We start from the raw sequence: 22,966 nt of genomic DNA, 5'->3' as shown, positions 1-22,966 counted from the left end.
CTGTCAATATATAGCATTGAGTCCTAAAAGGGCCTGGGCCAGGGTTAGGCAAGTGAGGCACTAGGCTCAAACTTAAAATTTCAGGGGTATCAAAAAATTTAATAATCACTATTATATAATTGATAATATTTCAATGCAATATTTGTAGAAAGACAATGAAAACCCAAAAATGCATCATTAACAAAATACCTGCATTTTAGAAAAGACAGATAGATATTATTGGTTTTTCCTTCTGCCTCAGGCCCCAGTATGGAACTGTGCTCTGTCCTGTCCTTTGAGCTACAGTATTGGGAATCCCACTGTCCACTAGAAAGCTTCCCGAGCATCTTTCAATGACATCTCAAACTCGACATGTTAAAAACAGCTACTGATTCTTCCCCACTACCATGCCCAACATGCACACATACATGCACACACACGTACATGCTGGTACACACACAGATACACACATGCACACAGACACACATGCACACACACGCACACACATGTACACAAGACACACACACGCATGCATGCATGTATACATATGCACACCGGCACACACAGGCACACACAACCACATGCATACACACAGGCACACATACATGCACACACATGTGCACATACATGCACCCACGTACACACATAAACACACATGCACACATAGGCACACACACGCACACACTGGCACATGCACATGCACACACACAACTCCTAGTTTTCAGGTCTTTCGTATCTCAGAGAATGGCTCTACTATTCACACGTGGCCAAAAAATCTAAAATTAAAATCCTTGATTCCACTTTTTCTTCACTTCCCACATCAATCTATCCTATCAATATCAATTCCAAATGTATCTTGAACCAATTTCTCACATCTCCATCACTACAAATTCAACCCAGGCCACCATTCTCAGGCTGCTGCAGTAGCATCCTTACTGGCAGTCCTGTTTCTACTCGTATCCTCTCATATAGAAGCCAGAATGACATTCTTAAAGGGTCATTCCCAGGCATAAGGTACAAATGGCTTCCCACCGTGATTAGAAATAAAACCCACACCCTGCTCCTCCCTACCTTCTGACCTCACCTTGCACCACTCTTCCCCAACTCCCCACAGTATGACAATACTGATCTTTCCCCTGTGCCTTGAATAGGAAAGAATACGGAGCATCCTCCTGCCTCGTGGGATGTGCACTTGCTGAATGCTTGTCCCCACATGCCTTACTGTTCACTCACCACTCACCCAGGTATCTGCTTAAACGCCATCTCCTGGGATTGACCTCCCTTCATCTTTCTTTTTAAATGCCAGCACCTTATCTTCCTTCCAAATTTATTCTCTCATTTTCTTTCACAGCACTTAGCATTAACTCATATGTTATATATTTCCTTATATATCTGGTAATTTTCTGTCTTCCTTGTTAATTGTATGAGAGTAGCGATGTTGTTGTATTTACTGTAACAGCCCCAGAGCATAGAATAATGACTGTCACATACATGAATACCAGAAGTGGATTTTAAATGAGGTGTTTATTGAAGCTATTTGTAACTATATAAAATTGGAAACAACTTAAAAGTTTGGTTAAATCTCAGGCTTTGTCTAAGTGAGACAAATGTTCAAAAAATATGAATTAGAGTGTATAAATGTACATTTTTAAATGATCAAAAGTAGATTAAAAACCAATATTAACAATGGTTGTCTCTGAATAAAGGAAGCAAAGATCATCATTTTCTCTCCTTTACATTTTCATGTCTCTATGTTTTCTTTTTTACTTTTAGATGTTCTTTGGTAAGTAATTTATCATTTTAAGGCTTTAGAATAGAAAAAATGTATCTGATAATGAATATTACTAACGCTGTGAAAGCACAAAGTCATTTTTGGATAACTGAGTAGAACTAGCTAGGTGATTATAAAACACATCTATAATTCGTAGTCACTTGTGGTATGTGTTTTTAATCAATCAAAACAGAAGAATGGATTCAGCTATTGATTGAAGAGAGTGGCAGTGTAAGAAGACAGGACAACTTTTGCTCAGGGTTACCATTTTCATGTTCTGTGAGAAAGAAAAAAGGACAGGGAGTAACTGGAAGCGATGGATCAGAATCGCTTCAGAAGGAGCAATATGTTCTTTCCAAGAGATCCCCATGTAGAGTTTCCAGATATTATACAGGATGATGAGTTAAATTTGAATTGCAAATAAATAACAGAATTCTTTAGTATCAGTATGCTCCCAGATACTGCATGAGATGTACTTAAAATAAAAATTAGTTGTTTATCAAAATTCAAATTTAATAGACATCCTGTATTTTTATTTGCTAAATCTGGCAACCCTATTACCAAGCCAGTTTTGAATGGAAAATCCTGTACCATTAGAAGAGGAGGAGAGGAAGACTAAACCTCCAGAGGCCAGGACTTCCCATTCTCTGAAATCCTTTCTACTGGGACCAGGGGGAGGTATACTGGAGATTTATTTATTTAAAAAAGTGGCCGGACACAGTGACTCATGTCTGTAATCCAGCACTTTGGGAGGCCAAGGCGAGCGAATCACCTGAGGTTGGGAGTTCGAGACCAGCCTGACCAAGATGGAGAAACCCCGTCTCTCCTAAAAATACAAAATTAGCTGGGCATGGTGGCGTATGCCGGTAATCCCAACTACTCGGGAGACTGAGGCAGGAGAATCACTTGAACTCAGGAGGCAGAGGTGTGAGCCGAGACCACACCACTGCACTCTAGCCTGGACGACAGAGCGAGACTCCATCTCAAAAAAAAAAAAAAAGTATGACCACCTACCCTGTGTTGGGCATGTACTGTAGATAATGTGGAGAAGAAGAAGAACATGATCCTGCTCTCAAGGGACTTATACTGTAAGTATGAGACAAGGACTCTGGAACTACACTCTGACTGTAATACAATCAACTTATACATGATGTGCTTGATGCCATTACATGCAGATCAAAATCAGGCAAAATAAATGATGCTGTTTGGCATAATAATATATGTTAGAAAATATAAAGAAATGGAAGTGAACGATAAACATAAAATTCAGGAGGCAGCTACCTCTGGAAAGGCAGAGAAAGGGATTCATTTATGCCAGAAAAGAAAGGGCCTTCCACATTATTAGTAATGTTTTCTCTCTCAAGTTGTGTGATGGGAACAGAATTTTCTGTTAAACTATCATGCTTTATAATTGCAATGTGTATTACGTTGCATGTTATTTACTTTTAGGTATAATTTATAGTAGACTATACAAATGTTAAGTGGATGGCTTGGTGAATTATCACCTATATGCATATCCATATCATCTTCCTTTTGTATCAAATATTTCACAATACAAAAGAAAACTAATTTCGAGTTTATCCATTTTGTTTTTGTTTGTTTGTTTGCTTTTTGTGTTTTTTTGTTGTTGTTGTTGAAACAGAGTCTTGCTCTGTCGCCCAGGCTGGAGTGCAGTGGTGCAGTCTTGGCTCACTGCAACCTCTGCCTCCTGGGTTCAAGCGATTCTTCTGCCTCAGCCTCCTGAGTAGCTGGGACTACAAGTGCATGCCACCACGCCCGGTTAATTTTTGTATTTTTAGTAGAGATGGAGTTTCACCATGTTGGCCAGGCTGGTCTTGAACTCCTGACCTCATGATCTGCCCACCTCGGCCTTGCAAAGTGCTGGGATTACAGGTGTGAGACACCACACACGGTCTTGAATTTTTTTTAACCAAGGTTGTGGTTAAAAATGGTCAATCCGTTAGCATATCATCCTTTGATCAAAGACAGTGGCTGCTCCAAAAGGAAATCCAATATTTCTGTTAAAATGCCAATGTCGTTTAAGGGTTAAAAACTTAAGAGTGACTTTCTCAGAAAGGAAACCTTTTTCATCCTAAAATTTAAAAGTTGCTTACAAAATACATCATTTAAAGAATGATCTTTCTCCAAGATGGATGTGCCATGTGTTGCGGGAAGGCTCCACAGCAGCCCACACGAGGAGGAGCACTCGAGTCGCAGAAGCCAATGGCTTTTGCAGGGACTATTGAATTTCCATTTCCTCCCACATGTTTCGTACACCCTCTGTGGATGGGCAGACAGGCTTTCTAAATCTCACATCATTCTTAATCAAACACATAGCCATTTAAAAAAAAATACCTACCCATTTCGAGGATACTAAATCCAGCATAAACCTAATTTTTGATATTTTAATGTTTCCTGAGGAAAAGTTAACTAAACTTAACCCCAAATCTTCCATGTATATTGAACTTAGATGGCATAATTATCATAATTGTGCTAGTTCACCTGAAAAATAGGCCGTAACTTGAGCACTCTGACAGCCAACAAGACTCGAAGACAGTCATGGGCTGAGCGATGTGGAGGTGTTGGCAGCCACTGGAGGTTATGCAATGTACAGAATCAGTAGGAAGAAAGTGTAAGTTACTCATGTTTCCAGCGAAATGGTTGTCACCATATGTCAATTGATTCTACATACACAGAAGCCCATCCAACTTTGGAAATTTTTATCATGGAGAAAAAAAGATGTTTTTGTCCGAATGCAGAAGAATGAAACGTTTCTGCTTTATCCTACCACATTGAAACAGGGGCAGACCACCAGGGGGCTTTAAAATCATGTGCTACTCATACCTTTAATTTAGAAAATTTTCATGTACGTCTTTTCCTATGAAATGAAGCAGCTTAAATATTTAAGCTGTAATTTCTAAATATCATGAGTTCAAGCTCATGTTTCTTTGTATCCTAGAAAACCACTTTTAACATTCTGTGTGCTCAATAGCAGAGATATGGAATCAATCCAAGTGGTCATCAATGGATGATTGGACAAAGAAAATGTGGTATATTTGCACAATGGACTACTATTCAGTCATAAAAAAGAACAAAATTATGTGCAGCAACATGGATGGAAATGTAGGCCATCATCTTGAGTGAAACCAGCCAGACACTGAAAGTCAAATATTGCATGTTCTCACTCATAAGTGAGTGCCACAAAATGTGTATACCTTCACTTAGAGCTTGGGATGATAGACAATGGAGACTTGGAAGGGTGAGGAGGTGGGAGGGGAGTAGATGATAAGAAATTACTTAATGGGTACATTGTACGTTATTTGGGTGATGGATACACTAAAAGTCCTGACTTGAGCACTACATAATCTATGTATGGATCAAATTGCACCTGTACATCATAAATTTACAACAACAACAACAAAAAAAACGGGGGCTTAGTAAATATCTTGTTAATCCATCAAGACTGCACTTGTAAATGCTGTCTGCTGAGGGATAAAACTTTGGTCCTATATTTTCTCAAAGAAAAAACACAGGGCAAGGTATTAGGGCACAAGAAAGGAAGCTGACTTGTACTGTCAGAAACAGGCGCCGCGGCAGGCATTTTTCTACTCCTTGCAATTAATTCACACAAGCACAATATGAGATCGGCATTATTCCATTTGCTATCCTTCTTATGACTCTTGTTTTAGCTGGTAAATACATAGATGTTCAGGCAGCTTGTTAATTATTCCAGGCCACATAACCACTAAATTGACAGGATGCAAACCATGAATTTCTGGCTCCAAATCTCAAGCCTCTGTTTGGTTTGTTTTGTTTTTTCCCACTAAAATGCTTCCTATTTACTATCTGTTTATATCAAAGAGCCTGCATCATATCAAAGAGCCTGCATCAGAAGACTAACCTAAAATTATTTTCTTCTCTGGTTTCACCCAGATAGGTTAAGATTGAGAGATGGTGCGGTTTTATTGCTAGGTTTTAGGATTTCTATATTACGATAAGGTCCTTCATGTTCAACTGTGAAAAGGGACTTCACACAGATCCAACCATCCAGGGCTCAGAGACTTAATTATGAGGCCTGCTCTGTCTGGGATGGATGTCTCAGGAAGAGAGTGCCCAGGTTTTAGATGAGGTTCCGATCCTGGTTGATGGATTTTGCCAAGGTAATGAAGACAGCTATTAAGATAGAGGACTGATTTTATCTGTCTCTTTGCCAGGGGTGAAGATGATTGTTGATCATTAAAACATGAGGCAAAGCAGGGAAAAGACATTAACCCAGGATCACAAAATCTCATCCATAAGAGTTGATCTGCTTAGTGATGCATCTGGCTTACATGCAGTCTTCAGAGATGTCAGAAAGTGCCTGGAAGTAGGGACTGGTCCAAGGAATTTGCTCAGAGAGTAAGTTACATGCGATTAGACCCAAATGGCATGACTGAGTCAGACTTAGGCAGGTCAGAAAAAGTCTTCCTACTTCAAAAGATGAGGACTGCTAAGAAGCCCTATGCCCATCTTTTCCCCTCCTGATGTATGAAATTAGTTGCATTACATCTTCATTTGTTTGTGTTGGAGTCTATCTTTTCCCATTAGGTCTGTTCGAAAACATAATTATCTTGTGAGAGACAGTACGCTAAGTTCCTCACAACGAGAGGAGGATGAGTTTGCCAGATCTTTTCCCCAACTGAAGGGACAGTCCTCAGATCGTAAAAGTGAAGAAAATGACAGGGGTTAGTGCCTGCTGGTAAACAACTGATTTCCCTGACTTTCCCATTTTATTTAGGGTAGCACCGAATAACAGGTTCTTGGTGGTGGTGGTGGTTGTTGCGATCAAGTTAGCAGCCTAACAGAGCACGCCCCATTGTAATGGAGCATAGCCCTGCATATTGGAGGACACTGGGACCTTGGAATAGGGCTGGGAAGAAGCGTTTCTAGACAAACAGGCTTTTCAACAGAGTCCCTATCACCCTGGGAGCCAGCTCTAGTGAACTCCAAAAGTATCCCTGCTGCCATGTGGTACGTCTGCATCCAGGTACCAATAGTGAAGAGAAATGGTGGTTACACCAGACTCCTCTCTCCTGTGCCCTCACGGCTGCTTCTCTGCTCCAGAGAATAACATGTTCTATTACCTCACTTGGAAAAATCTAAAGATCGTGAAGGTCACCACAAATTAAATTAACCTTGGATACACTCTCCAAAAATTGCATTTTTTTCAACTGCAGGATCACGGAATTTTAGAGCAGAAAAGAACCTCAGAGATTACCTGGTCCAGCTGTTCTCATTTCACAAATGAGGTAACCAGCAAAATATTTTAGACCTGTACCAGTCTTCTGACCTTTCAACAGAAATACACACATAAAATTTGTATGTCCTGTTTTAAACTTCTTAGAGAAAAAACAGACAGGGAAGATAAAAGTCCTACATATCCTTACAGAAAAAAAATAAGTATAAAAAATCATTGTGTCTCAACCAATATTCTATTTTGCATAGAGAAAATCATAACAAAAAGGACTATTAATGCTAAATACTTGTTTTTCCTAGGCATTTTAGAGCACACTGACACACAGGTCACATGAGTCTCAGCCTTCCGATGGGTTATTCGGATTTGATTCAGGGTCTGAATCAAGCTGATTCAAGGTGTAACATGACTTTGCATTTTGCTTAAGAAACCAAGTGCCTCAGTGATAGCAATGGAAGGATTTGTTATGCTATCTTATTCTGATTTCCAATCATTGATTCAAGCAAAATAACTACTGTCTTCTCTCTCTTCCCCCCTACTCTGGATATATATAAATCTCTCTGTCCACGGATATATATAAACCTATAGCACAGAGACGTGGAGATTTCTGGGTTCACATGGTAGCAAATAAGAAATGCATAAGAGGTTTGCTCACAACTTCCTATTCAAATACCAAGAATATCAAGCAAAGTATGATTCTAATTATACCATAAAATATAACTCTTTTTCTGTGTATATATATAGCCATCAATCCTGTAATCTTATATTAGTCATACCAGAACAGGTTACATAGGTTATACGTGATAACAAATAAATTCAAAACTCAGCAATTGAACACAATAAAGATTTATCACTCACCAAATTAATATCCAGATTGTGCAGCCTTCTTTCATCTTGTAACTGCACCAGCTTGGACACATGGCCTCCAAGATTTCAGTGGCAGAGGAAGAAAGCACTGAAAGGGGCACATGGCTTTAAACTGCCTTGGTCCATAAATGACCCATGTCATTTTCATACACTGATCATTAGCTAGGGTTAGTCATACAGGATGGACTCAAGTGCAAGAAGATTTGGAAATGAAGGGGAGGACATAGAAATATGGTGAGCATTACTATCTCTGCCACCAACCTTTTAACCACAAACCTGGAGGATCAGAGACTAAGAATCACTCCTACTAACAATCCCTAAGCCTGTGTTCACCAGCCCCACTAACCAACAAAACATATTGCTTTTCTGTGATTCATCTTGCTATCGTGTAACTTATGAATGAAATTTTAAAGTAAATTATCACAACATATCCTACATTTTAAAAGTGGGGGTTGAATGCTGTGGCTCATGTCTATAATCCCAGCACTTTGGGAGGCCGAGGCAGGTGGATCACCTGAGGTCAGGAGTTCAAGACCAGACTGGCCAGCATGGCGAAACCCCATCTGTACTTAAAATACAAAAATTAGCTGGGTGTGGTAGTGGGCACCTATAATCCCAGCTACTCAGGAGGTTGAGGCAGGAGAATCACTTGAACCCGGGAGGCGGAGGTTGCAGTGAGCCAAGATCATGCCACTGCACTCCAGCCTGGGCAACAAGAGCAAAACTCCATCTCAAAGCAACAACAACAACAACAACAACATAAAAGTGGGGAAAGGGAATAGAAAAAAATAATAAAACTAGTTAAAAATTTTGAATATATACGTGGCCAAGCAAGAGATAAAGTATAAATAAATGTTATATCCCTATTTCTGCAGCTGTCTCCCAGGCTGTAATTGGTTTAATGCTTTTCTTCCCCTATTTTCTATTCTAAGTTCCCATTGCCCTCAGCCAACAGCAAAGAAGGTTAGGGTTTTATATCTGGTAGGGAGAACTAACACTTTATTTCCAGAATTTCTGAGCCCCTTGATGGTCCTTCCTGGGTTTTGTTAGACATCAATTAACTTTTCCTCCGTACTTAGCAACACTAAGAATCGCCCAGAGGATCACCTTTTCTCCTGTCATGTTCTGCTTGCTACCATTGTGTAGGGGCAACCCTATTTCTCCTTGATAATCACAATGAATTAGTGCAATTAACATGGCAACCTCATATATTCTATATTCCTGGTGCATCATAGGAGCCCTATATGGACAGGTAGCAGTTTTCAACATTGAATTTAATGGAATGTTTGTGATAATACACGGTGACAACATTTATCCCTTAGAAACTAAGATCTCTAAACCAGCAAACTGCCAAGGTGCTCAGGAAAAGGAAGTAAAAGTTTTTCAAGAATAGTATGAAGTGCCTTTTGGAGGCCGAGGCAGGTGGATCACGAGGTCAGGAGTTTGAGACCAGCCTGGCCAACATGGTGAAACCCTGTCTCTACTGAAAACATAAAAATTAGTTGGGTGTGGTGGTATACGCCTGTAATCCCAGCTACTCGGGAGGCTGAGGCAAGAGAATTGCTTGAACCTGGGAGGCAGAGGTTGCAGCGAGCTGAGATCATGCCACTGTACTCCATCCTGAGCAACAAAGCAAGACCGTCTCAGAAAAAAAAAAAAAAAAAAAAAAAAAAAAAAGAATAGTATGAAGTACCACTGTAATGTTTATCCCTTGGCTGCACAACCCTTGTATTCTGGCTACAGAAAAAATCAGACACTGTATTGGCCACTAAAACTGAACATACTAGATCTTGGAGGATAGTTCCGCAACTCTAAAAAGAATCTCTTGTTCAGCATTTACTGAAATTTCAAAAAGTCATTATAATTTTACTAAGGACAGTTGTTTATATGGAAAATGTGCCTGGTAAGATCCATGAAATCTGCATGCATCAGCCCGGTGCATTATTTTTTTCTCTGCAAAATTAGTTCCATGGAGAAAAAGTTAGGAGCTCTGCTTGGTATGTAGAGATCTGGAAAGAACATTCATATGGTTTGCATGTTTGTCCCTTCCAAATCTCATGCTGAAATATAATTCTCAGTGTTGAAAGTGGGACCTGCTGGGAGGTAATTGGATCTTGGAGGCAGATCCTTCATGAATGGTTTAGCAGCATCCCCTTGGTGATAGTGAGTTCTTGCACTAGTTCACATGAGAAAGATCTTGTTGTCTGAAAGTGAGTGGCACCTCCCCCCACTCTCTCTTGCTCCCACTCTCACCATGTGACATGCTGGCTCCTTGAGGAGGCCTCACCAGAAGCAGATGGCAGCACCATGCTTCCTGTACAGCCTGCAGAACCATGAGCCAATTAAACCTCTTTTCTATATGAATTACCCAGCCTCGAGTATTTCTTCATAGCAATGCAAAAACAGCCTAATACAAACATCACTCTCATCTTTAAAAACACACACACACAAAGTCTGACAAACAGTAACTTTATGACAATCTATAAGGAATCTGAGGTTGCAAGGCAACCAAACAGTATGAACTATTAAAAAAAAAAAAAAAGACATGTGCTTCAAGGGAGAGATGAAAAATACACATTTGCTTACTTGAGGAAGACACAACTGAAGATTGGTGAGAATAATTTGGATAGAATTGTTAACAAAACTAAAAATAATGACAGATACCAAATCACAGATCTAAGAAGCTCAGAGCATACAAAAAGATTATATATATGTTTAAAACCACTCTATATTCAAAGTGCTAAAAAAAAATAAGAGAGAAAATCTTCAAGGCAACCAAAGAAAAAACACGTTATCTAAAGAAAAACAAAGAGAAGAATTACAAGGGACCTTGTCAGAAACCATGAAACCCACAAGACGACGGATCAACATCTTTACAGCACTTAAAGAAAAGGAAAAAACCTCCCAACTCAGAACTCTTTCTTAAATTTTATTTTCCTATTATGGGGAAGGGGGAGGGATAGCATTAGGAGATATACCTAATGTAAACGACGAGTTAATGGGTGCAGCACGCCAACATGGCACATGTATACATATGTAACAAACCTGCACGTTGTGCACATGTACCCTAGAACTTAAAGTATAATAAAAAATATATTTTTAATTCATATATAATAATCGTGCATATTTATGGGGTACATGGTGATGTCTGGATATATACAATGTGTAGTGACCAGATACATGTAATTACCATATCCATCATCTCAAACATTCATTATTTCTTTTTGTTGGGAATATTCAATATCCTCTGTCTAGCCATTTGAAGCTATGTATTATTAACTATAGTCATCCTACAATGGTATAAAATACTGGAATTTGAAAGCCACAATTCTATATGCAGGAACCTATATATTTCAAAACTAAAGGAGAAATAAAGATTTTTCTCAGACAAAACCTGAGAAAATTCACTGCCATCAAATCTGCACTATAAAAAAGTTTTTAAAAGGTTCTAAAGCAGATGATACCAAGAAAAAAAATTTTGGATTCACACAAAGAAGTCGTGTCAGAAATGAGGTAAATTAAGATTCAAATAAATTTTATTTTCCATATTTTTATTTCTCCAAAAATAACATTTAAAGCAATAATAGTAGCAATGTGCTGTGTTTTTATAAAATACAAAAAAGCAAAATATATGAAAAAACACATGGATGGGAGAGAGAAATTGGGAATACACTATTATAAGGTCCTTAACTACGCATGAAGCAGCACAACAATATTTGAAGACAGATGCTGATAAAGGTGTAGATTATAAAGCCTATAGCAAACACTGAAAAATCTTTAAAGAGAAATATAAATAATACTTTATTTTATTTTAAATGCAATCATAACGTATCATAAAGAATGTTCCCTTAACCCCAAAAAGGCCAAAAAGAAAAAAATATATTTTTATAAAAACATAGCAAGATGGTATATCTAATGACAAAATAATTATACTAAATATAAATAGTCTAAAAACACCAATCAAAAGATTATTATGTTGGATGTTTTTATAGAAAGCATGACTTAACCGTATGCTGTCTATAAGAAACTCACTTAAACTATAAAGATATAAATTGGCTAAAGTAAAAAGATAGAAAAAGACATGCCATGCAAATTCTAATCAAATAAAGCTGAAATATAAGAAAAAAATAGACTTCAGGGGAAGGAATATTATTAGAGGTAAAGAATGACATTACATAATAATGGAGTTGTTTCCCTAAGAACATTTATTAATTCGAAATATATATGCACCTAACAACAGAGTATCAAAATACATAAAGCAAAAACTGACATAACTGAAAGTAGAAATACAGAAATCCACATTTATAGTTGGAGAGTTCATACACCAATAGGCAAATATCCAGAAGCTGTTTTTACCTAGTAAGGCTGTAAGTACACCTTCACTACCTAGACTCAGAGTTCTGTTTACCCTCTACTGAGACTTGATTTGGTACTTAGGGATCTTAACATTTTATTACATCAGTGGTATCATAAAACCTGGAAAATAAAAAGTAGCAGGAACCTAAAATACCCTAGTAAATCACATGCCAAAAGGTATGAGATAATTTTCTAAAAATTTAGGAGCTTACATGTCCAGTAAAATCGTAGTATTTAAGTGGTCAAGTACATGTTAGGATTTCAGCAACACACTGAACTGGACAGTAGTGGCTAAGTGTGTGAGCACCAAAGTCAGAATACATGGGTTTAAGTCTTGGCCCCACTCCTACTACTGCGTGTCTTTGAGCAAGTTCTTCACCTCTCTGTGCCTCAGCTTCCTCCCTGTAAAATGGTACTTGTAATGGTAAGTTTAATGACATCTACCTTGTGTTTTCTTTACATGTGTTTTATAATCAAACTCCAATATAATCTAAGATATTACTTCCTTGAAGAAAGAGTGAGGTACCTTAACTTTTATGGAACCAAATTATAAAAAGTTGGAATTTTGTACTTGACAAATATACATCACCAAAAGCATCTCATTATTTGAAAAGAATAGGAGTGAGACTAAACTTTTTAAAAAGACTGCAACAACTAAACTCTTAGAACAGCAGTTTTTGAAGCGTGGTCCACAAGCAGCTGGTGATCCCCACAATTCTTCAGGAGGCTTGTGAGGTTGAAACTATTTTATAATAAGAGAAAAAACACTATTTACCTTTTCCACTGGACTGGCCTTTGTATTGATAGTGCAACAGCGATGGTGGGTAAAACTGCTGGTATGTTTGCATGAATCAAGACCATAGCACCAAACTGAATTGGCAGTCATTGTATTCTTCACTCCTATGCACGAAAAGAAAAAGAAAGTTGTTTCCCTCACAAATATCCACAAAGAAGCAATAAAAAGTGTTCATTTGATTTGTTCATGAGTACCTCTTTCTAATATTCAGTGTGACGAATGAAAACAACCCATAAAGTACAGCTATGTACTGAAGTTCCACAGTTGTCTCAACAAAAAGCACCATAGCAATTGCTGGAGCTGTGAGCTGATCTAGTCACTTTTCTCCTTGAATACTATTTTGATTTGAAAGAACAGCTGACAGACAACACAAGAACCATGGTTTTCCAGACTTGGATATTTGACAGACATTTTCTTGAAAATAAGCAAAGTGAGACAGGGACTTCGAGGAAAACAACTGACAGTATTTGTTGCCAGTGATAAAATTAAAGTTCTTGACTAAAAATTAGAATTTTGTAAAACTTGTTTCCATCATCATGAGCATGACAGTTTCCAAATACTTGAAAAGAAAAAAAAAAAGCCTTTTTTGAGACTAGTGAGATATAACACATATTTGGAAGATCTGCATAGCTGAGTGAGCTACTGTTTCCCAATCTACCAATACATGATGTTACAAAATAATGCATGGGTGAAAGATCCACGCAAATTTCAGCTACAATAGTAAAATTTCAGTAACAGCATAAAAGGTTCATTAGTATGGTTTCAGATTCCACATTGCAACTAACCTTTAAGAAATTACCACTTCTCAAGTTTCTATATGGTATCAAAGAAGAATATTCACAAAAATGAAAAAGCTACTAAAATAATCCTTCCTTTTCCTACTGCACAGCTTCACAACTTAAATGAAACTAGCATATTGCAATAGATTAAATGCAGAGGCAGATATGAGAATTTGGCTGACTTCTATTAACCCAGACATTAAAGAAGTTTCCAAAATGTAAGACAATACCAATTCTTACTAATTTTTTCTTTTTGCAAAATGGTTACTTATTAAAACTTTTAATTTTGTTTAACATGGAGTATGTTTATTATTGCTATTTTTAAAATAATAAATACTTTTTAAACTTTTTCGTTTTAATTTCAAATATGGTAAATTCTAAATGTATATGCGCCTAACAGCAGAGTATTTGAAAAATCTGTGAAAATAATACTCAAATTTGGTAACTATTCAAAATTAAACACTGACTGATGAAACACATATAAACAAAGGCTCTTTGAGTTCTTGATAATTTTTAAAAGCATAAAGGGTTCTTAAGTCCAAAATATTTCTCCATCACTGTCTTAGACGGTTAGGTTATAGAAGGAAAAGCTATTTGAAATAAACAATCAGGGACACTTTTTGAAAGAGTACACAAATTTTTTATTTTCTTCTCCCTTTTTATTTTGCCACCGAAACAGTTGGGCAGAAAAATAAAGGTCTGATTGGAACCCAGGGACTAAATTGTAGTGATCAGAACCATTTGTTCAGATCAAACAATGACAGTAACAACAATGACATTTGACAGACACTTGTTTTCAGTCTTCCCTGCAGCTAAGAGTGGCCATATGACACAGGTCTCATCAAAGAGGACATAACTGGAAATTGGCCAAGAGGTTTCTGAGAAATATTTTCTTTTAATAAGAAAGACAAGCCTGCAAGAAGAGTCTGCTAGTGAAGGCTCTGCCTTCCATGTGCTGTCAGGGTTTGATGTCAGCAACTGTGCTTTCTCTCCTATAACCATCAAGGAGCAAGTATGAGGAAGACCCAACACACTGGGATCTTAGAGCACAGTGTTTGAAGAAATGTCAGTCAGTCCTCAATGATGACCTTGAGCTTCTGAACCACCCTTGGAACCACCAACTCTAGCCATCTTGTTATGTTACAGATTCAAATATCTTTGTTAGTTGAGGCACTGTTATTGGTCATTCTCTAATATGTCACAGATATAGACCTCTATGTTACCGAGATGAAAGACAGCACTTAGAAGGTACCAGCTTTCCCTGTGAAAGGTTAAAGTGAGATATATAGATTTGTTAAAAGAACTGAAAGGTAGTACTAAGAAGGTAATACCTTTTTCTTTGAAAAATTAGAATCAGATATATGTGAAGGGGTAGAGCAAGATGGCAGAATAGATCAACTTCAGTGACTGTCCCCTTGCAGAAACATCAATTTGAACAAGTATCCACAAGGGAAAATAGATCCATAAGAGCTAAGGAAACCAGATGAAAGATCACAGTTCCTGGTTGCAGCAAAATAATAATTTAAAAATACACATTAAGGAGAATAGAAAGGACAGTTTCACATTACCTGCATCACTCTTCCCCAACCCTGGTCAGCACAGTGTGGAAAGAAACACTGTCCACTTGGGGGAAAAAAGAGGAAAGTGAGCACAGAACTTTGTCTTGGACCCCAACACTGGGCCCATGACAGTAAAACTCAGCACCAGGAAGACACCGATAGCCACACACTCCAGGCCAGTACCCACAGACTAAGCCTGCAGACCTTCCCTGGTGCCAATCAGGACCATGCAGCCCCAGGCTTCAGGCTTGCATAACAGACTTGATTCCAGGCCCATACCACCACTGGGCCTACTTCAGCAGTCCCAGGCTTTGGGAGGTCTCAGCAGCCCTGGGCTTCAGGTGCACAGTGGGCCTGAGGTGGACCTTAGGCTTCTAGTGTGCCCCAGCACTACATTGGCCTCCGGGAAACCTGGGCTTTGGTCCCACCCCAGTGCTGCCCACCACAGTGGCCCTGAGCTTCTGGGATAACCCAGTGCCACATTTACCACAGCAGCCCAAGTCCTGTGGATCACACAATACAGTCTGCCCAGAATCTCGGAACAGGCTGACTGTTGCATTTTCTGAGACAAAGTCAGTCTGTGACTGGAATTAGTACCTACTTCTTCAAATCTGCAGACAATAACACATGACCGCAGGGATCAAGAACAATCAGGGACACATGATATCACCAAAGGGATGAAATAAAGTGCCAGTGACTGACCTTAAAGAAATGAGGATGTACAAAATGCCTGATTAAAAATTAAAAATAACTAACAAAGCTCAGCAAACATCAAGAAAATGTAGAGACACAGTTCAACAAAATAAGGAAACCTGTGTGATCAGAATAAGAAATTTAATAGAAAGATTGAAATAATAGTAATTTAAAAATCAAACAGAAATCCTGGAAGTAAAAAATACACTTATCAAAATGAAATGGACACCATCAACAGCATAATCAATCAAGCAAAATAAAGAATGTGTGAACTCAAAGACAGGTTATTTGAAAATACACATTCAAAGGAAAAAAGATAAAAAAGAATGAAAAGGAATGAATAAATATATAGTATATATGGAACAGGATCAAAAGAGCAATTCTGAGTCATAGAAGTTAAAGAAGGAGAAGAAAAAGATAAAGGTGCTGAAAGTTTAATTAAACAGTAGGCCAGATGCAGTGGCTCATGCCTGTAATCCCAGCACTTTGGGAGGCCGAGGTGGGTGGATCACCTGACGTCAGGAGTTTGAGATCTGTCAGGCCAACATGGCAAAATCCCATCTCTATTAAAAATACAAAAATTAGCCTTGTGTGGTGGCTCCCAGCTAATCGGGAGGATGAGGCAGGAGAATTGCTTGAACCTGGAAGGCAGAGGTTGCAGTGAGTCGAGATTACAACACTGCACTCCAGCCTGGGTGACACAGCAAGACTCCATGTCAAAAGGAAAAAAAGAGAGAGAGAGAAAGAGAGGAAGGAAGGAAGGAAGGAAGGAAGGAAGGAAGGAAGGAAGGAAGGAAGGAAGGAAGGAAGGGAGGGAGGGAGGGAGGGAGGGAGGGAGGGAGGGAGGGAGGAAGGTGAGAGGAGGAACGCATTACAAAAAATAATGTAAAAATAAAGGAGACATTATACTACATTACAAAAAATAAAGGATACAAAAGACAAAGGATCAAAAGAGACAACTGTGAACAATTACGTACAAATCGAATAACATAGAAGAAATGGATAAATTCCTTGACAACCTACCAAGACTGTATTATAAATTTTATACATATATAAGTTCCTTATAAATTTTGTATTATATTATTATACTGTATTATAAATGTATTATGTAGAAACAGACAATATTAACACATTAATAATGAGTAAGGAGATTGACTCACAGAAATAGGAAAAACAATCCTAAAATCAGTGTGGAACCACAAAAGATCCCAAATAGTCAAAGCAATCTTGAGCAAAAAGGACAAAGCTGGAGGCATCACACTACCTGACTTCAAAATACACCGCAAACCTAGAGTAACCAAAGCAGTATAATACTGGTTTAAAAATAGATATATAGACCAATGAAACAGAATACAGAGCCCAAAAATATATCCTTGCACTGATGGTCAATTGATTTTCTACAAAGGTGCCAAGAACACAATGGGAAAAGAACAGTCTCTTCAATAAATGGTGTTGGAACAACTAAATATCTATATACAGAAGAATGAAATTAGACTCTTATCTCACAACATATACAAATATCAACTCAAATGGATTAAAGACTTCAATGTAAGATCTGAACTAAGAAACTACTAGAAGAAAACATAGGAGAATAGCTCCATGATATTGGTCTGGGCAGTGATTTTTTTGAATATAACCCCAAAAGACTGGGCAACAAAAGCAAAAATAGATAAATGAGATAACATAAAACTAAAAGGCTTCTACACAGTAAAGGAATTAATCAACAGATTGAAGAAACAACCTACGGAATGGGAGAAAATATTTTCAGAGCATACACCTGATGAAGGGTTAGTGTCCAAAATTTATAAGGAACTCAAACAACTTAATAGCAATAAAACAAATAACCCAATTAAAAATTGGGCAAATAACCTGAATACACATTTCTCAAAATAAGACATACAAATATCCAATGGGTTTATGGAAAAAATGCTCAAATCACTAATCATCTTTATCAAAAAGACAAAAGATAACAAGTATTGGAGAGGATGTAGAGAAAAGGGAACCCTCACACATATTGGTAGGAATGTAAATTAATGCAGCCATTATGGAAAACTGTGTAGAGCTTCCTCAAAAAATCAAAAATAGAACTACCATATCTAGCAATCCCACTATTAGATATAGTAAATATATCCAAAGAAAATGAAATTAGTGTGCCTATTTCTCTACTACTATGTTTATTGAAGCATTATTCATAGTAGCCAAGAAATGTTGTCCACCTAAGTGTCCATCAAAGGATGACTGGATAGAGAAAACATGGTATATATACACATATTTTTTCCTTGTTTATTCTTTATTTCCTTCTTCTTTTTTTTTTTCCTTATTTATTCAGCCATAAAAAGAAGGAAATCCTGTCATCTGCAACAACATGAATGAACCTGGAGGATGTTACGTCAAGAGAAATAAGCCAGGCACAGAAAGACAAATACCACGTGGTCTCACTCATGTGGAATCTAAAAAAGCTGATCTCCTAGAAGCAGAGAATAGAATAGTGGTTACTATTACCAAAGTCTGAAGAAGTTGGCAGAGAAGCAGGGGGAATTGACCCAAGGATACAACATTTCAGTTAGATAGGAGGAGTAATCTCAAGATATCTATTGTACCACATGATGACTACAGTTAACAATATATTGTATTTTTGAAAAATGCTTGGAGAGTGAATATGAAGTGTTCTCACCACAGAAATGGTAACCTATGTGAGGTAATGCATATGTTGATTAGCTAAATTTAGTCATTCCGTAAGTATATATAATTCAAACTATCATGTTGTATACAATAAATATATAATAATTGTATTCATCAATTTAAATAATAATACAATTTAAAACAAAAAATAAATTAAATAGAATAAAAATAAAAGTGGATGTAGTAACTTTTTGTCCATTTTGTTAGAGATGAAGACTGGAGAAAAGCCACATGAAAGGACTTGATACCAAGTATTACAGATCTTGAAGAGCCACTGCAGGGCCTATACATGCACTGGAAAAGTTTTTAATCCCCAGGGAAAAAAGTTCAAGATAAGTCATTTTCTCTCAAATCTGCCATAGAATCATGAGTAAATGATGTTGGTATTTTGATTGGCTTCCCACTCTGCTTCAATACTGTCTTCCCACCTTTTCTTGATTATGACAATTTTGTGAGAGCCAACCATGTAAGTTTGCTGATAATGAAAATGACCAACTGGCAGCTCTTATGTGTCTCTTGACAAAGGTGTTTGCTGAGCCCTGGTCTCATGAGTGAGAGACAGAATTGAGGAGAACCCTGGTCTTGGGTATCATTGAAATTCACAAAATTACAACAAGCATCACAGCCTCCCACATTACCCACATTACCTGTGTGGGTAAATGGTACAAGGCGTTATTTCTCAGATTATCTATTAGTCCAACTTCAGTGAGATTTTGGCAGGACAAGATCAAATGAAATTAAAGAAATACAGTTTTTTGATAAAAATAATTACAGTAAAACTAAGACTTTTAGCTCAATTTTCTTCTCTGTGTGAAGAAGAACACACACATGTAGGCACTCGAGGAAACAGGAGAAACGAGAAATTCAGAACATTTCTTTCTCCTCTTCCAAACTCATTCTTTACAACCCTTCCTTCTTAATATGAATCACTACATTTTTAATCCTTTTATTAGTGGTTTTTCCTATGTAATGTCTCATCTGTGGAAACCTTTCACCAATTTCCCCAATTCCTAATCCTCCTCCAGAATCAGGTCCATGTATCTTTCCAAGGAAGCCTTTCCTGACCCTCCACAGTAAGTCACAGTTCCTCCTTTAGTGCTCACAGGACCCCATGCTTAGCTTTCACACCACTTAGAATATTTGTCATGAAGCAATGCATTCTGTAATGTGTTGGTTAATGTGTGACTCACTGACAGAATGAAATCCCAGGAGGGTAAGAACACTGTCTTATTTACCACTGAATCCTAATATCCTTCACATAGTAGACACTTAATAAATGCTTAGTAAAATCTTGAGTGTGAATGCAAGCTCTCGACAAAATTAAATCCTGTATGGGGAACATCTATATCCCAGAATGGGATATAGCAAATAAATATTATACTAAAATATATAATATAGTAAATGCATACATTAAATATTCATTTATTGCATATTTGAGTCTTATAGCAATCTTAGAAAACAAGTAGGACAGGTATCAGATAAAATTCTCAATTTTTAAGTAATGAAATATACTCAGAGGGGGTGCGATTTGCCCAAGTACACATCCCATAATAAGTGGAGGCCAAGCTCACACTGAAGTCTTCTCCACCACTCTTTCTAATGACCTGAGCTCTAAAGAGAGGATACCTGGGATGCCAAAGGAGCCTATGCTTCCAAAGTATCTACTAAACTGAAAAAACTCATCCTAAGCATCTTCAGTGTCTGATCCAGAAGCAGATATCAGTGCAACTTGGTTTCTTCATCACTGTGGCAGAGGCTGCTATTTCCTATCTAGTATTCCTTTTCCTATCTAGTATTCCTTCTCCCTGTCTTCAAGACAGGACTACCATTAAAATAATAATGGATTCATGGAAAATCTGTTTTTCTCTGGCTCCCAGAGAAAAACAGTGATATATCTATAACAGTGAAATATATATGTGAGATATATATTTCAGTGAAATATATATATAATATAATATATATTAAATGGTGAAATATATATAAATGAGATATATATTTCACTTATATCTCACCATGACCAGTGAGATATAAGTGAAAGTGATACGTGAGCATTCCCAGGAATCTGCTTAAAGAGAGCTGACTCAGCTGGGAAGAGGTCCCTTTTGTCCTAAAATGCAGGCATGATGACCAGCAGCTGTGTAAGACAATGAGGGGAGTTTAAGGATGAAATGATGTGCTAAGGATGATAGAACAGCACTAGGGTCCATGCAGACTAGTCATCCCTGATGACTGTGGGAGCTGAGCCACCACTTCAGCCCGAAGTGTCTATCCACAAGATTTCTGTTGTGTGAAAGAGAAATACACTTCTAACTTATTTAAATTTCTGTTACTATTTTTATGCAGCTAAACATAACCTTCATTGACATGATCATTTCCAAAGCCATGGGAAAAGGTGATAATAGGGCCCACCATTATTTTTTTGATACTCCAAGTGAAAATCTGAGAAAATGTACAATTTCATAAGATGTATTTTAAAGCCATATCTTGAGATTTTGAATTGCAAATATTGCAACATGTCAGCATCACTAAATGCATGTGAGGTATGCCATTTTGGAACTCATGAGAGTAAGATGGATAAGATAATTTGGGGCCACGTTGGTCTGTTTCAAACTCTTTATCAGCAGCATTTTTGGGAGAGACTCTTTAGCAGAATAGTAAGACGTAGAATGTTTAAAGACTTCATTTGTAAATCTATGAATACAGAATTTTAAAGCAATAAGGTGCCTTACAAATCACTTAGTTCATCTTTATTTTACAAGTTAAAAAAAACTAAGGAATAGTTATTATAAGGAGAATTTTAACTACTTTCTCCCTGCTTTACTTTGAGCTCCTCCAAACTCACAAACAAACATAAAAGGAAAAGCTGCAAATTTAATTGATCAAGAGTCCAAGTCATTGATGTGGCCCTTTCTCTGACACATGTTGCCACTATCCACTAATGGCCAAGGTCATTAGAGGTCACTGTGAACTATTCCACCACCTGCCTCTTCTATATACCTTGGTAGGTAAATTACACAAGGCCTGGCCCAACAGGGAAGATCCAGAGACTATCTCTTCCTTCCTTCTTTCTGATGAGGCTATTTGTTAATGAATTTGGAACTACTCTCTACTTTTGGGTGGTGTGGCCTGAATGCACACCTGACTACTGGTGTGTAACAGCTTCCTCAACCACGGATCATCTTGAAGGCAGTAAGTTCCCAAAGTTTCCACTTAGGAGTATGGCAATGCAGATGGTGCCCACGTAGGACCCCAGCTCAAACTTCATCTCCTAACCCAGCTTTTACCAGAAATATTGGGTGCAGGCTTAGCACCTTGATTCTCATTGGGCAGCTGTCTTGAGTGTAGCTCCTAAGACTACTGTGTGCCTCTTGCATGTGCAACTTCTCTTCACACCACATTGCCATACCAGACACCACCACAGGCCATTGTTGCAATCCCCTTATGGTCCACTAGCACCATCAACTAGTGCGTGTGTGTGTGTGTGTGTGCATGTGTGTAGCATGATTTTCAGGTTTCAGTTAATGGGCCAGGGATGGGGGGAGAGTGAAACGGTACAGCAAGAAAACAATAATAATAATAAAAATATACAAACAACACAAAATAACATTTAATAGTAGACATTAATATTCTTTAAAGTCTCTCAGTCATAATCATAACTAGGGATTTGTTTTATCTGCCCCTGCTTGTGTTATTTGGATATTCTCTTACCACACTATGCCTCTCAATATCAGAAAATATGCTCATGCCTGTAATTCCAGCACTTTGGGAGGTCAAGGCAGGTGGATCACCTGAGGTCAGGAGGTCAAGACCAGCCTGGTCAACAGGGTGAAATCCCATCTCTACTAAAAATAGAAAAATTAGCTGGGTGTGGTGGTGTATGCCTATAGTCCCAGCTACTAGGGAGGCTAAGGCAGAAGAATCGCCTACACTTTGGAGGCAGAGGTTGCAGTGAGCCGAGATCACACCACTGCACTCCAACCTGGGTGACAGAGCGAGACTCAGTCTCAAAAAACAAACAAACCAAAAATAGAAAACACACAGGTCACATTCTCTTACTGCTGTGCAATGACGCTGAAGTTCAGTAATAGAAAAGCTTAGAGGGAGACCTAATCTACTTGGAAATTTTAAAATACTGCCTAAATAAGAAATAAAAAGAGAAATTATGAACTACAGTTGACCCTTGAACCACGTAAGTTTGAACTACACAGATTCATTTATATGCAGATTTTCTTCTGTCTCTGCCACCCGAGA

Source organism: Macaca nemestrina, chromosome 1, assembly GCF_043159975.1.
Source record: "Macaca nemestrina isolate mMacNem1 chromosome 1, mMacNem.hap1, whole genome shotgun sequence".
NCBI classification, from domain to species: domain Eukaryota; kingdom Metazoa; phylum Chordata; class Mammalia; order Primates; family Cercopithecidae; genus Macaca; species Macaca nemestrina.
This window is presented reverse-complemented; position numbering follows the sequence as displayed.